This window comes from Canis lupus, chromosome 15, assembly GCF_003254725.2.
Source record: "Canis lupus dingo isolate Sandy chromosome 15, ASM325472v2, whole genome shotgun sequence".
In the NCBI taxonomy this organism is placed as follows: Eukaryota; Metazoa; Chordata; class Mammalia; order Carnivora; family Canidae; genus Canis; species Canis lupus.
Genome location: NC_064257.1, coordinates 2,891,127 through 2,906,932, shown reverse-complemented (window position 1 = coordinate 2,906,932; position 15,806 = coordinate 2,891,127). Strand labels below are relative to the sequence as shown.

The window sequence follows — 15,806 nt, the reverse complement described above, 5'->3', positions numbered from 1 at the left end:
AGGGAACAAAGGGCCACAACTCAGTATCTTAAATGTCAACAGTGAAAGAAAGAAATAGAATATTCTGGTCTGGAGTAAATTAAGGCTTCCAGTCCTGCCTCCATTCCATCAAAATCCATATTGCTAGGTTCACAAAATCTTTGGAATCAATACATACATATGCACGTCTATTCCAAGAGAGAAGAGAATTAAGTAGTGTCTTTATCTTCAACCTCTTCTCTCCAGAGAAGTGAAAATGACTATCCAGGAGAAGGTGCAATGAGAAGTGGAGAGCAGGCTAGGTGTTTTAGGTGGCTGTGATGAGTGCAGGAGAGCTAATACTTAATTGAGAGAGAGGGTTCCAAGGACTGAGGCTCTTTCATGTTGGAATGGGATACAACAACCTCTAGTAGAGTGAACTCTGAAACAGACTTCTAAAATTTCAGAAAACATGGAAGACATAGAGGAATGTAGGTATTCTAATAAAGGGTGCCTACCGTTGCCCCTGAGTTCTGCCCTCCTCTCTTTCAGACAAGCTTATAAATCATAGAAAAAGTGCAGGGCAGCCCCGGTGGCGCAGCGGTTTAGCGCCGCCTGCAGCCCAGGGCGTGATCCTGAAGCCCCGGGATTGAGTCCCACGTCAGGCTCTCTGCATGGAGCCTGCTTCTCCCTCTGCCTCTCTCTCTCTCTCTGTCTCTCTCTCTCTCTCCATCTCTATGAATAAATAAATTTTAAAAAAAGGAAAGAAAAAGTGCATACGGCATAAAATAACAGCCTTCAAGCTGCAGTTCATTAGGAAAACCAAGTTGGTTTCAGATAAAGTGGCAAGGGGACCCCTGGGTGGCGCAGCGGTTTGGCGCCTGCCTTTGGCCCAGGGCGCGATCCTGGAGACCCGGGATCGAATCCCACGTCGGGCTTCCGGTGCATGGAGCCTGCTTCTCCCTCTGCCTGTGTCTCTGCCTCTCTCTCTCTCTCTCTCTCTCTCTCTCTCTGTCTCTGTGACTATTATATATAAATAAAAAATTTAAAAAAAAAAACAGATAAAGTGGCAAGGAATTTAGGAGGCAAGGAGAGAAATCAAAGGCGTTCACCCCAAGTGCTTTGAATTCTAGGATAACCTACGAAGAAAATGAGCTCGATTAAGAACTCAAAAATAGGGCAGCCCCGGTGGTGCAGCGGTTTAGCGCCTCCTGCAGCCCAGGGCATGATCCTGGAGTCGCGGGATCGAGTCCCACGTCAGGCTCTCTGCGTGGAGCCTGCTTCTCCCTCTGCCTGTGCCTCTGCCTCTCTCTCTCTCTGCATCTCTATGAATAAATAAAGTCTTAAAAAATATATATATAAAAAAGAACTCAAAAATGAAAATAATAATAAGTAAATAATTTTAAAAACTCAAAAATGAGATAAACAACTGAAAGAGATGAATAGAGAAATTGCACATCCAACAAAGCCAAGACCGAAACAATATCATTATAGAGCTAATAAATACATCAAAAAAGCAAGGAGTAGAGTAGACATGGCTGTAAATGGAATTATTAATGTGGAAAGATGGCTTGAAATAATCACAATAAAGGCAAATGAAAACCACAAAGAGATTAAAACGATCATCCCCGACCCAAACACTTTTTAATCAAATAGTTCAAAGTATCCATGTAGAAAGGCACCAATAGAGTTCTTACTTCCTCTGGATTTGGTTTTAGGAGGAACCATTCAGTAAGAGACAAGTAGAATTCTTCCAATTTAAGTCAACACCAGATTGTTATTTTAATAAACAGCCTCTGAAGCTTATTAATATTGTAACAGTAAGTGAGAACTTACAGAGCCTGAAATTCAGTGTGACCTCAAAGAGTACTGAAAGTTAGTAAGATACATATCCATTCCCTGAACAGACAAGGAACAGTGGGAACATGGAGTAGAACCTGAATTGCTCATAGGTTTCAGTTGTGTGTTGTTATTATTATTATTGCACACAAGAAATGAAACTGCTTTATGTAAATGAAAATTTTTTAATTAGGTTGCTTGCTATTATCTTAAAGATTTTACTTATTTACCTGACACAGAAAGAGAAAGAGCACAAGAAGGGGGAGCGGCAGGCAGAGGGATAAGGAGAAGCAGGCTCCCCACAGATCAGGGAGCCCGATGCGGGGCTTGATCCCAGGCCCCTGGGGTCATGACTTGAGCCAAAGGACTCAAAGCATTTAGCTGAATGAGCCACTCAAGGCACCCCAAGTTGCCTGCTATTAAAAACACATCATACGTATTAATAATCCAGATTTAGAACATACTGGCTTTTCAATAAAATGAACAGAGAATTTACCAAGTGGCCACTTACAGTGAATTCTCTCAGACTGAGAAATAACCGATTTCCATTATTTGAGCCATGAAAAAAGATCACGATACCATTACCTGATGGCAGCAATGGATAAAAGTAATACCGAGATTTCTTGGTTTGGGGACACCTGCCTGGCTCAGCCCATAAAGCATGCAACTCTTGAGGGATCTTGGGGTTGTGAGTTCAAGCCCCATGTCGGGTGAAGAGATTACTTAAAAAAAAAAAAAAAAAAAAAAAGGGCACCTGGGTGGCTCAGTTGGGCATCTGCCTTTGGCTCAGGCTCCCTGCTCAGTGGGGAGTTTGGCTCTCCCTTGCCCTTTGCCCCTCCTCACCCCTTGTGTTTGTTTTCTCTCTCAGATGAATAAATGAAATCTTAAAAAAAATTTTATTGGTCTATTAACTATTGGGAGCTACAAAAATGATTCATAAAAATGAAAAAGTTTTATTAGACATGCTGTCTACGTTAGAAAACTTTTGAGAAAAATGCTTTCTTCTTGCCCAATGGAAAGGAATATCATCCCTTTTTTTTTTCTTTGTAACATTGAGACAACTTTTAAAGCTTTTGATATTTCTTATCAGATACAGACACACACACAATGTTGAAATTCTAAGAAAGGCATGAAAAAGAAAATAAGGCCTTTCTTCCTCCCCATTTATTAGATTTTACTCCCTAGAGGCAATTCTGTTAGCATTTTCTGCTGTTTCATTTTCCTGATATTTATCATGATTTCTTCAATCAGTTTAATTTATTGGTTTGTTGATTTTAAACTGTATCTCTCCACAGTAAAAGATAAAGAAATTAACAAATTTCCCCTTCTTTTACTTCTCTCCACCTCTAAATTTTTATTACTTATTGTAAATATAACATTTATATTATTTTTGTTACTAAATTAAATACTAAATTAATTTGTATATAGATTGACTAAAAATAAAACACCAAAACCCAACACTTACCATATTATAATTCTACAAATATTAACAGGAGAACCAAGTAGTGTGATTAGACCTTTCATGATGAAAATATATTCCCAGGTCATTAAAACTTTGCAACTCACAAGGGAGCCTTCCATGTATCAGGACCTTATGGATCTTTTATTTTTTCTCCAAGTTTTTTTTTTCTCCCAAGCTTTTTAAATTTTGTCTGGTCTTGTCTTACACTTCTATTACTTAAATCCTACATGGTCCTCTTTGTTAGATGGTATCTAACAAAGGGGTATATCTATTGATGTGAAGTGTTGGTGGGTTCAGGAGTAAACGTTTAAGAAAAAATTCTTGAGACATCTTCAGTGCAAAAAAGGTGGTTTTATTGAAGCATGGGGACAGGACCTCTGGGCAGAAGAGAGTTGCACTGGGATTTATGAAGAGTGACTGATTATGTCCTTTTAAGTTGGGAGTGCCTTAGGGATAGCCTAAGTCTCTAAGGAATTTGTTTGTTGTTTTAAGATTTTATTTATTTATTCATTAGAGACACAGAGATAGGCAGAGACACAGGCAGAGGGAGAAGCAGGCTCCCTGTGGGGAACCCGATGCGGGACTCAATCTCAGGGCCCTGGGATTATGACCTGAGCCAAAGGCAGACACTCAACCACTGAGCCACCCAGGAGTCCCCTATCTGTAATTTTTAAGGGGTTTCTGACATCCTACTGAGTTCTGAATGGCCATTTTTATCACTGTTTTTGAACATGACAATCCTACCTAGGACGAGTACTAGGGCCCAAATGCATGTGTTTTAACACAACTTTGGAAATACAACCTATGCAATTATTTGCCGCATTCTTAGGATCTGTCCTCAGCCTGTACAGTCCCGTTTTAGCAAGAATCCTGATAAATCAGTTTGGCAAGAATTCCATTGATATCTTTAAAAAAATTCCATTGATATCTGATCACCATTGATACTTAATCAATGGTGATCATTGATTCCACACCCTTGATGTCTAAGTTCTTGGCCTACTTTTAGCTAGAATCCTGTTAGACAAGTTTATAAAGGAGCCCCAGGTGCCATGGCTGGCTCAGTCAGAGACTCTTGATCTCAGGATAAAGTTTGAGCCCCATGTTGGATATAGAGATTACTCAAAAATAAAATTTTTTTAAAGATTTTATTTACTTATTCATGAAAGACAGAGAGAGAGGCAGAGATACAGCAGAAGGAGAAGTAGACTCCATGCAGGAAGCCCAACGTGGGACTCAATCCTAGGACCCCGGCTTCACACCCTGAGCCAAAAGCAGGTGCTCAACTGCTGAGCCACTTAAGTATCCCTCAAAAATAAAATCTTAAGAAAATAAAAAGAATAAAGAATCTCCTTATTCCTGAGTTCTCTTAATAATTTTCACTCCATTGACTCTGTTCCCACTTTCCCCCACCCCCACTTTGCACATTGCTTTTAAATCACCAGCTGTCTTTCCTGTATTTGGAGTTCAGCTCAGTTTTACTGAAGCCTTTCTGCTCTATTGCAATAGTACTGAATGAAATCTGCCTTTACTGATTTTAACTAATGTCTGGCTCTATTGCTCCTTAACAATTCTGGGTTCAAATAATTATTCCCTCAAAACTTTGAAGACATTCATTACTAATGATGACAAGTCTCATTCCTTTATGGAGAAATTGCTTTGTTTGCTTGCTTTTTTTTATTTTGTGGATGCCTGGTTGCCCACTCATATTCCTATAGGGAGAGCTAGCCCGAGTTTTCTCTGCCTGTGTGTTTTTTCAATAGACCTATCCCTTAAGCTTGAATTCTATGTGAACAGGAGGTATGCATCATTATCATCAGGCAGGCTTCCTCAGAAGTTTCCTGGGGAGTAGGCAGGCCGTCCAAGGACCTCTATAACTAACTCCATCATGAAGGTGGAGTACACAACATGAATCACCCCAGAATAAAGCTGTTGTTCCCCCACCCACACTACCTTTTATGCAGATCTGATCTGCTTTTTTTTTGAGCCTAAATATTCCCTCCAGGAGCCTGCTCCAGGCAAATCCTCAATGTCTTCAGAAAACATCTAGGCTGTGATTAGCAGATAGACCTTTAAAAGGAAGCAGTTAGGTTCCTCCTTTTGTGGATTGTCTTCTTTTGCCAGATTATCTATTGGAAATTCACCCTCCTCTGTGCTATCCCATATCACAAGGACTGGAAATTTGGGATCTATATTTTCCAAAATCCCTTCCCAGTGAAGTTCAGGTTAGTGCCAGCCAATCATTCAGAAGATATGGATAGAAGCAAAAAAAAAAAAAAAAGAAGAAGCAGCAGCAGCCATACATTATTGTTGCTCAGGCAGCAACAAGAAGGTAAGAGGTTTTGCAGTGGCTTCTAGGTATTTTCCCACAAACTGCCCAATTCTGACTCTGGAATCTAGTGGGGAATCTGAGAGCAAAGGATGACTTTTCCTGACTTTCAATCCTCCAGCTCTTCTAATGGTTTGGTAAAACAGCTACTTTCCTGAAATAAACTCCTTCCTGCTTAAAATATCTAGAGTAGTTTCTGTTACTCTGATTGATCCCCAACTGACACAGTGACAAAAACAAGGAAAGCTGGGAACGTAAGCCTACTTTGAGACAAAATTGGCTGGAAAAAGTCCCATGCGGTGAAGGCAGGTAGCTGTAGGAAGAGACAAGAGCTGATCACTAGAGCTCACACTAAGAACTAAGGGCCAAAGCTCTTCAAGGAAAAGGTAGCTGGGACGGTTAGGGTTTTCAGACTGTGAGGACACAATTTTCTTTGTTTACTACTGTATCCCTAGTGCATGGCACACAAAATTGTAATATGAACATGTTTGTGCTTGCTTCACCAGCACATATACTAAAACTGAACATGTTTAATAAGTGAATAACCCAGTAAGGAACTGTGCCTTTCTTTGTGCTTCAGTTGGAATGCTTTTGGTTGCAAGTAATGAAAAATCCAACTTGAATTGGCTTGAGCAGTAAAGGAAATTTATTATTCCACGTATCTAGATTTTTAGAGATATGCTGACAGCTTTTTGCAACAACTCAACGAGGATCTAATTTCATTTAATCCCTTAGTCCCTGCCTTCTAAAATGCCGACTTCATTAAAACTACCTTCTTTTGGGGGCGCCTGGCTGGCTCCCTCAGCAGAGCATGCAATTCTTGATCTCAGGGTCATGAGTTCATGCCCCATGTTGGGTGTAGAGATTACTTTAAAAAAAAAAGAAGAAAGAAAGAAAGAAAGGAAGAAGAAGAAGAAGAAGAAGAAGAAGAAGAAGAAGAAGAAGAAGAAGAAGAAGAAGAAGAAGAAGAAGAAGAAGAAGAAGAAGAAGAAGAAGAAGAAGAAGAAGAAGAAGAATAATAATTTTGGGCAGCCCGGGTGGCTCAGTGGTTTAGTGTCGCCTTCAGCCCAAGGCGTGATCCTGGACACCCGGGATCGAATCCCATATCAGGCTCCCTACGTGGAGCCTGCTTTTCCCTCTGCCTGTGTCTGTCCTCACTCTCTCTCTCTCTTTCTGTCTCTCATGAATAAATAAAATCTTAAAAAAAAAAAGAATCTTTAAAAACAACAACAACAAAACCCACAATTTCTTTTGTTATCCCAAGATTGATGTCCATACTTTCAGGGTTACACACTTTATCTTTCACGTCTTACAGAAAACAGGGAGTGTTTGATCCTAGCATTCCTAAAAATCATATGATGGGGTTGTATTAGATTGCATGCCCACCCCTGGACTATCACTGTGGCCAAATAACCTGTGATTTACAGTCAGCTTCCTTGGACAAAATGAATGCTATAAAGGGAAACAAAAATACTTTCTGTTCTTAATATGTGATCTACTGTATTGCCAATTCTTTTCTTTTTTTTTTATGATAGTCACACACAGAGAGAAAGAGAGGCAGAGACATAGGCAGAGGGAGAAGCAGGCTCCATGCACCGGGAGCCTGATGTGGGATTCGATCCCGGGTCTCCAGGATTGTGCCCTGGGCCAAAGGCAGGCGCTAAACTGCTGTGCCACCCAGGGATCCCTGTATTGCCAATTCTTGGGGAGACCTTCATCTCTGGCTACCTGAAGCTGGGCACAGGAACTATTTACACAAGGAGTCACTAGATAGATGTAGATTCTACAGTGGATAAGACATAGCCAAATGACTCCAGTTAGTGGGAGAAGAGCCTGTCTATCTCAACAATAAGCCCCAGACATTTTCTGGGTGAAGATGTTCATTCCTCAGAACCAGTGTTGATAAGAAAGAAGGTATGCCTCTGTCTAGGACCCGGCCACAAGAGTCAAGGCCTGGGGTCTTTAGAATTTCCTTTAGCTATTGAATTGAGTGGTCTAAAACCCTAGATCCCACTTCTCTTATCTACTCCATGACTTAGCTCATTAATTTATTCCCTCTCACTTGCTTATCATCAGAATGTCCCTCCCTACTTGAGTGTTTCCATGAGCATATAAATAATGCTGTAATTTCCCCTATCATAAAAACATACCTCCTTGGCACTTTGTACCTTCCCCTATTTCCCAGCTCCTCTTTGCAGAAAAAAAGATCCCTTGTAAAGTTGTATTTACTTCAAGTCTCTGTTGCCTCTCCTCTCATTTGCTCTTGAACACATTTTAATCAAGCTCATATTCCTAGAACTCCCTAGAGTGCTCTCATCAAGGTCACTGATAATTGCCACTTTGCTGAAATCCAAGGGTTACCTCTCAGTCCTCATGTCTCTCAGCTTTTCAACAGCATTTGGCACAATTGATCAGACCCTCCTTATTAAAACCCATTTTTCACTAGGCTTCTAAGACCTCACACTCCTAACACTTTCCCTGCACCTCACCTGCTGCTCCTCAGTTCCCTTAGCTTGTTCTTTCTCACTTCTAAAGGCAGAGTGTCATGAGTTGGTCTTCATAACTCTTTTCTATGCATGTTCCCTGGGTAATATCATCTGGCCCCATGACTTCAAAAATGGTCTATTACCTACTGAAGTATTTACGGGAAGAACAGTAAATATCCAGAATTTGCTTTAAAATATTCCAGGCTTGGGGGCACCTGGCTGGCTTGTTAGGAGGGTGTGTGTGACTCTTGATCTCAGGGTCATGAATTAGAGCCCAACACTGGGGTTAGAGATTACTTAAATAAATAAATAAAAATAAAAATAAAAATAAAATAAATAAAATAAAATAAATTAAAATAAAATAAAATACTCCAGCCTAGGGAGGAATGAGGAAAGATGGGACAAGACTAATAAAATATTAATTATTGATAAAGCTAAGTGATGGGTACACAGATATCCATCATATTATTCTCTCTACTTTTGTATATGCTTAAAATTTTTCCATAATATAATAAATAAAATCTGTATACTGAACACTTCTATATTTATATAAAATATATATATATTATTAAAAAGGCTTTCAAGCCTTTTTTTCCTAAACTCCAAACATGTATTTGCAACTGCCTCCTCAACATTTCTACTCGATTGTTCAACAGTCATTGCAAATTTAACATGTCTAAAATGAACCACCTACCAAACCCTCCTTGCCCCACAAAAAACAAAACAAAACAAAAGAAAACAAAACAAAAAAAACTGCATCTCCCAGGGTTTCCTGTCTCTGTAAATTACATTACATTTACCCAATTGTTCAGACCAAAAACTTTGGAGTCATCCTTCCCTCCTCTCTTTCACTTATAATCCACATCCAATCCCATTGCCAAAACACACTCAATTTCTGACAATTCACTACCTTCCGTGTTACCATCCTTTCTGTTGATATACCCAGCCTCCAGCCTCCAGCCTCACTCACGTCCAGGGTTGAGGCTCTCCGGCTCTCTGTCTTTACTACAGTCTAGTGAACTGGCCTCCTGCTGTTTCATGAGTGCAAGAAGCAGACTCTCACCTCCAGAGACCTACTGTTCCTTCTGCCTGGAATGCTTTCCCCCCAAGCATTTGCCTGGCTTAAACTCTCCATTCCAAGCTCCAATCAGTCATTAACTTAGGTAGAGCTTTCCTCAAACAATTTATGTAAAACAAATGCTGCTTTCACTGTCTATCTCCCTTCCTGTTTGATTTTCCTATTATTTTATATATCCATTAGTTACTTGCTTTGTAAGCTAGGTAAGAACAAGAACTTTGTCTTGTTTACTGCTATAACCCTAATACCCAAAATAATTCATAGCACAAGTAGTGTAAGTAATTTGTTGAGAGAATAGATGATTGGATGAACGGGTCTCAGATAAGGGTAGAAGATAGCCCTGCATTTGGATGCTCCAGGTTGAGGGGATGTGACTCTTCCCTTCCCCACTCCCAGCTTCTGTGCTCACCTGAACCATGCTCAGACCCTATAACATCCAAAAGGCTTTTTCCGTAAGGTGGAACTAAGCAGGTATAACCCCAGAAATTAGAACAGTTAAATAGTCCTGAGTAAGATATTCCTTAGAAAATGAATTCTTTTTACTTTTTATTTTCTTTTTAAATATGGAATACTTCACGGATTTGCGTGTCATTCTTGTGCAGGGGCATGCTAATCTTCTCTGTATCGTTTCAATTTTAGTATATGTGCTACCAAAGCGAGCATTGAATTCTTAAAAAAAATTAAAAAAAAGATTTGGGGATCCCTGGGTAGCTTAGCAGTTTAGCACCTGCCTTTGGCCCAGGACGTGGTATTGGAGTCCCAGGATTGAGTCCCACATTGGAGCCTGCTTCTCCCTCTGCCTGTGTCTCCGCCTCTCTCTCTCTCTCTCTCTAATGAAGAAATAAATAAATAAATAAATAAATAATCTTAAAAAAAATAAAAATATTTTATTTATTTATCCATGAGAAACACAGAGGCAGAGGGAGAAGCAGGCTCCCCGCAGGGAGCCCGATGTGGGACTTGAATCTGGACCCCGGGATCAGGCCCTGAGCTGAAGGTAGACGCTCAAACCAAGCGTCCCTGATTGGATTTTTGTCTTAAGAACATCAAGATGAAGGTCAAGATCCCCTTTCTTAAAAACAAATGTTGCTGAAAAGTCAGTATAATAATATGGAAAAAAAAATTGTTTTAAACAAGTAACTATAATTCTCCCAACAAACATTGCAACTATTTATATTTTTGCATCCCATCTGCCAAGTTTTGTCTACATGCAGGTGTCTTTTCAATCTTTTGCATACGCAGAAGACACCATCAAAATTTTGTTGTGGGGACCAACTCCACGGCCAAGGCTCCCGGCTCAGATGGAGCCTGATTCCAGAGTCACTTGCCTATGGCTCACCCAGGGAGGAGGAGCCTTCACTTCCCACAGGCATTGGGCAAGCCCTGTGAGTGGAGACATGGGGCTTGGCCCTGGGTATACAACAACTGATGATCATTTGGGGCCAGAAATGGACTACGGCAGGGGCTGGTTTATTCATTCATCCAATAGCCACTACAAGAATCTCCTATTTTCTTTGATTCTACGGGCTCTACTTTTTTTCCTTATTGTGCCTGGCTAGTAGACCTACCACAATTTATTAAACTTATTATGTATTCCTTTTTGGACCTTACAGAACTTTGCAGTTGATTCTTCCTACATGGAGCTTTTTTACATTAATTGTACCATTGCCTTATAGTGTTGTAGTTAAAAGTGCAGGTTCTGGAAAGAGAATGTCGTTTTTTAACACTAGTTTTATGACTGTCTGTGGTACGTTGGGCAAATTTCTTCTGTCTCAATATTTCCTTTATAAAATCAGGTCACTAATACTACCTTCCTCATAGGATTGTTAAGAGAATTGTGAGATACTTCACTTGAAAAATGCTTGGTCCAGGGCGCCTGAGTGTATGCCTTCGGCTCAGGTCATGTCCTGGAATCCTGGAATCCAGCCCCACATCAGGTTCCCTGCTGAGCAGGAAGTCTGCTTTTCTCCCTTTCCCTCTGCTGCTCTCCCTGCTTGTGCACTGTCTCTCTCTCTCTCTCTGTCGAATGAATAAATAAATAAAATCTTTAAAAAAAGAAAAATGCTTGGTCCTGAGTTAGAACTCAAGAGTTATAACTACTAGTACTATTACTTATTGACACAGGAATAACTTCAAGGATATTAATATCTTCCAGACTTTCAAGATTGTTGCAATGGTTATACAAAATAAATATGTTAAATACACAGTAAATATATTAAAAGCCATTGAATTGTATACTAAAGGAAAGATTATGGCTAATTATGACCATTCTGCTTTTCCAAATGGTATTTTTTTTTAAAGATTTATTTATTTTGAGGGGAGAGTGAGAGGGGAGGGGCAGAGGGAGAGCAAGAGAGAAAATCCCAAGCAGGCTTCAAGCTCAGCACAGAACCCAATGTGGAGCTCAATCCCACGACCCAGAGATCATGACCTGAACTGAAATCAAGAGTCAGACACTCAACCGACTAAACTACCCAGGTGCTCCTCCAAATGGTATTCTTGTTTTCATCTGTATTCTCACCTCAATTTTATCACAATCACATCAGTAATAGAGGATATTATTTTTTGCTTGCTTTTTTTGAGAAGGGTCAAACAGAATCCTGAAGGCACTTTCTTTGGAATTTTTACCCCCTGATTACTAGCAAGGAGGAATATTGTCGTACATATTGTTTCCTATTTGTTTTTCTTCTTCAAACTCTTTGCCCATGTAATTACTGCAACTGAATCCTTTTTTTTAACAATCTATTCCTTAATACCTCTAATTCAGTCCCAGGAGTGGGTTGGTCTCTAACAAGGGGCGCTTCAAAGAGGCCCATTGTTTCTCTGCAGAGGACGCCTCAGTGCTCCCCTGGACCCATTTTCCTCATTAAACAAGGATCTTCCTATTAACTAGAGCTTCTCCCAGCATAGTCCTACTATCATGAATGGCCCACAGCATTTTATCTGGGGCATGTACTCTAAAGACAGAACAAGAAAATTCTTTGAATACACCCTTTCTTCTTGATCTTTGCAACTGCTGATTGGGCCTGGGAATTCTGTATGTAAAAGCAAACATCTCCTCCTTTCAGGGAAGAGCAAGGTTTTGTTTTTGTTTTTGTTTTTGTTTGTTTGTTTGTTTGTTTGTTTGTTTGTTTTTAAGAGCAAGGCTCTTAACCATCTTTGAGGGGCCTACTCCAGGTAACAGTTCCAACAGCATGCTCCCGGGAGAGCTTCGGGTTGACATGACCTCCACTTTAGAGACAATAAAGCTCCAACTGGAAAGAAACCATTACCACCTCTTCCTAGCAGGACAGTGTTTATTAAAATATATGGAATGTTGTTGTAATTGTCATGGTTGCATCTAAATAAACTGAGGGTGACATGCAGAGGAGTTGGTTACATGCCCCAACAGGGGCCTCCTAGTCCACAGTCTGAGCTTGGTCGGTGTACCCAAGAGGATCAGGATCAGAGAGTTGACTCAAAATAACCAAATTCACAAGAGTCTAAGCCTTCATAAAGGAATTCTGAAAGTTGTGACAGTCATGCCCTCAGAGATGAGAAGGGGAAGACAGGTGTTAGCTTATTTATATGGAAAAGGGAGATGGCTCAGTGGCAGAGGAGACTGGGTGCTCCGGGGGTGGGCTCCTGTTGGTGCATCCTGCTTGTTAGATGATATCCTGAAACCATAGATAACTCAGTGGCTTTGTTCCTTTTAAAAATAGGCCAGGAATAGTCTGTAGTTCAGGAGGGACTCCTGTCAGTACTTCTAGTCACCACCCCCTCTCCCCTCCCTAGGGAGAACACTGTTGGGCGAAGCATAAGCAATTAGGGAGAATGAGGAATTGATGCTCTTCCTTATTCCTTTGTCTACTGGTACCCAGTAAATAAGCACCCTTCCCCCTCGTATTAATAACCTCATGTTGGGAGGGATCCATTCTATTGTCCCTTGTGGTGAATCAGAAAGAATCGGAAGTTCTTCTATCTTTAATTCTCTTGGCTCAGTCGGGAGCCGTTTAGAACAATACAAATGCCAATTTATTAATAAATGTTCTCTTTGATGAGATAATCTTGTCTGCTGAGAAGCAAAATAAAAGACTAGCCACTTAGTCCTGAAAAGCACCGGGATGCTTCAGGCTCAGCTATATTGGAGATCAGCCAGGAGCGCTAGGCCATCAGAGTAAACCGAGTCTACTGGCGTGGACATAGCGCTTTCCTGAGAACAAATTAAAATTGTTATTTCTGGGCAGCCCGGGTGGCTGGGCGGTTTAGCGCCGCCTTCAGCCCAGGTCGTGACCCTAGAGACCTGGGATCGATTCCCACGTCAGGCTCCCTGCATGGGACCTGCTTCTCCCTCTGCCTGTATCCCTGCCTCTCTCTCTCTCTCTCTCTCTCTCTCTGTGTGTGTGTGTGTTTCTCAAATAAATAAATAAATAAATAAATAAAATCTTTAAAAAAATTGTTATTTTAACTGAAATAGAAAATGCACACAAGATTATTTTATCTTAAAAGCAGTTACCAAAATTTCGCAGACTATGCAGAGGTCAGCAATCCCTGATTGCCTACTGGTTGCCCTCAGGGTTATCCCGGCAGGAAGCGTGGAGAATGTAGCTTGTCTCAAATATAATTTCTATTTGGGACTCATTATTTTTAAGGTCAGTGCTACCAACAAATCAGAAGGTCAGAGTACTAGGATTTTACCAAGCTTCAACTCTAGGCTGCCAACACACATTAACTCTATTGTAATAAGTGTAAAGCATATTTTTCTCTTTTTTTAAAGATTTTATGTATTTATTCATGAGAGGCAGAGAGAGAGAGTGAGAGGCAGAGACACAGGCAGAGGGAGAAGCAGGCTCCCTGTGGTGAGACTGACTCGGGACTGATCTCAGGATCTCGACCTGAACCAAAGGCAGATGCTTAACCACTGAGCCACCCAGGTGCCCTCAGGGAAACACTTATGTTAAATGGTTGATTATAAAGGTTTATAAAGGTTTATTATAAATGGTTGATTACATAATAAAGAATCACCAGCCAGATAGAGAGACATAGGGCAAGGTCCATGGAGTTGGGATGCACCACCATTCTGGTTCATAAATGTGTTCACTAACCCAGAAGCTTTCTGAACCCTATACTTTTAGGATTTTTAGGAGGCTTCATTGCAGAGACATAATTTTTAAAAATATTTTATTTATTTATTTATTTATTTGACAGAGAGAGAGAAAGCACAAGCAAGAGGAGCAGCAGAGAGAGAGGGCTCCCTTCACTCAGCAGGGAGCCCTACTTGGGGCTCAATCCCAGGACCCTGAGATCATGACGTGAGCTGAAGGCAGTTACTTCACTGACTGAGCCACTCAGGTGCCCCCAAGACATGATCAATCATTAGCTCAATTTCCAGCCCCTTTAGCCTTCCCAAAGGATGTGGCATGGAGCTGGAACTTCCAAGTACCTAATCATGGCTTGGTTTTTCTGGTGACCAGCCCCATCCTGAAGCTGTCTAGGAATCTACCAAAAGTCACCTCCTTAGAACAAAAGACATTCCTTCTGCCTGGGGGAGTTCTAAGGGATTTAGGAGCTCTGTGTTAGGGACCAGAATAAAAAATGACCTCATTTAAGCCAACAACAACAACCCAATGAAGTGAGCTCAATCAACCCCAACTTGCAGATGAAGAAACTGAGACATGAAGTTAGGGCCAACGTGAGACAGCATGTAAGAAATAGAATTTGAAGCTAGCAATTCTAACTGCAGAGCCCTAATATTTAACCTCACTGCCACCTAGAATTTGCAAGTTCTCAGGAGATTTATGAACTCACAAGGCAGGGACGCCCGGGTGGCTCAGGGGTTGAGCATCGACCTTCAGTTTAGGGCGTGATCCTGGAATCCTGGGATGAGCCCTACATCTGCCTATGTCTGAGCCTCTCTCTGTGTCTCTCATGAATAAATAAAATCTTAAAAAAAAACAAAACAAACCCGAAGGGCAGCCCAGGTGGCTCAGTTGCTTAGCGCCACCTTCAGCCCAGGGAGTGATCCTGGAGACCCCGGATTGAGTCCCACGTCGGGCTCCCTGCTTGGAGCCTGCTTCTCCCTCTGTGTCTGTCTGTATGTCTCTCTCTCTCTCTCTCTCTCTGTGTCTCTCATGAATAAAAAAAAAAAAAAGAACTCTCAAGGCACAGTGGCATCCTGTAGTCTGTTCTAAGGAACCAAGTTTTACGAAGAGTTGTATGATCTAACTCTACACATGCTAAACCATTCTCTGTAGTCCAGCTCCCATCCTCTGTCACCAGCAAGCCCTATATACCAGTAGCATATAAACAGTGGTGGGTGGAAGATATTTTTGACCAGGAGAGATAGAAAAAAGAAGCCATTTGTCCCAGATTAAGAAATGTTTTCCTGGGGAGATATCTGGTTTTTCTTGTGGTATCTTGGAATATTGTAACATATAGCTCCTTCCCATATAAGCCTTAGTAAAGTTCTCACATGTACCTCCTAAGAATGCCTGATACTGGGCGCCTGGGTGGCTCAGTTGGTTAGGCTCTGCCTTAGAGTCAGGTCATGATCCCAGGGTGCTAAGATCAAGTCCAGCCTTGGGCTTCCTGCTCAGCAGGGAGTCTGCTTCTCCCTCTCCCTTCTCCCTGCCCCCTGCTCATTCTCTCTCTCTCTCTCTCTCTCTCAAATAAATAAAT

At 41.1% G+C, this 15,806-nt stretch overlaps 1 protein-coding gene and 1 non-coding gene across 4 annotated transcripts in view; both read right to left on the bottom strand.

Annotated features, from left to right (window-relative positions):
* Positions 1–15,806, bottom strand: part of PPT1 (palmitoyl-protein thioesterase 1) — a 71,035-nt gene that overhangs the window by 30,490 nt on the left and 24,739 nt on the right. The window lies entirely within an intron of this gene.
* LOC112642671 (U6 spliceosomal RNA) lies at positions 9,707–9,812 on the bottom strand. Its single transcript, XR_003125374.1, has one exon. It is a non-coding gene; the product is annotated as a U6 spliceosomal RNA (small nuclear RNA).